Source organism: Condylura cristata, unplaced genomic scaffold (assembly GCF_000260355.1).
Source record: "Condylura cristata isolate star-nosed mole 26May11 unplaced genomic scaffold, ConCri1.0 scaffold00014, whole genome shotgun sequence".
Lineage (NCBI taxonomy): Eukaryota > Metazoa > Chordata > Mammalia > Eulipotyphla > Talpidae > Condylura > Condylura cristata.
This window is the reverse complement of record NW_004567115.1, coordinates 17,729,909-17,730,421: the sequence shown is the minus strand read 5'-3', so window position 1 is coordinate 17,730,421 and position 513 is coordinate 17,729,909.

The window sequence follows — 513 nt, the reverse complement described above, 5'->3', positions numbered from 1 at the left end:
CACTCTGTCTCTGGTGAAGCCTCTTGCCGCCCCTGAGCCTCTGACCTGTACCCCAGTTCTGTATGAATAAATAAATAAATCTTAAAAAAAAAAGAATTTATCAGTTATATTAACTGAAAAACCCAGCTACTCACTTCATTGACTTTCCTCTTTTGTCTATTTTCCATCTCATTGATTTCTATTATTTCCTCTCTTCTCCTTACTTTGGGCTTAATTTGTTCTTATTTTAGTTTCTTGTGTAGGAGCACAGAACAGTGGGTATACATTTCTCTAATTTAAGCATAAGGCTGTTAATTTCCCTTTAAACTCAGCTATAATTGCACCCTATAAATCTTGTTATATTGTTTCTATTACACCATAAAATATTTGCTTCTTTTTTTAATTTTTGACTTATGAATTACTTAGAAGTGTTATTTTTTCCCTAATAATTGATGGTTTTCCCAGACATCCATTATTGATTTCTAATTTAATTCCACTGTAGTTAGAGAACATACCTGTATGACTTGAAACTTT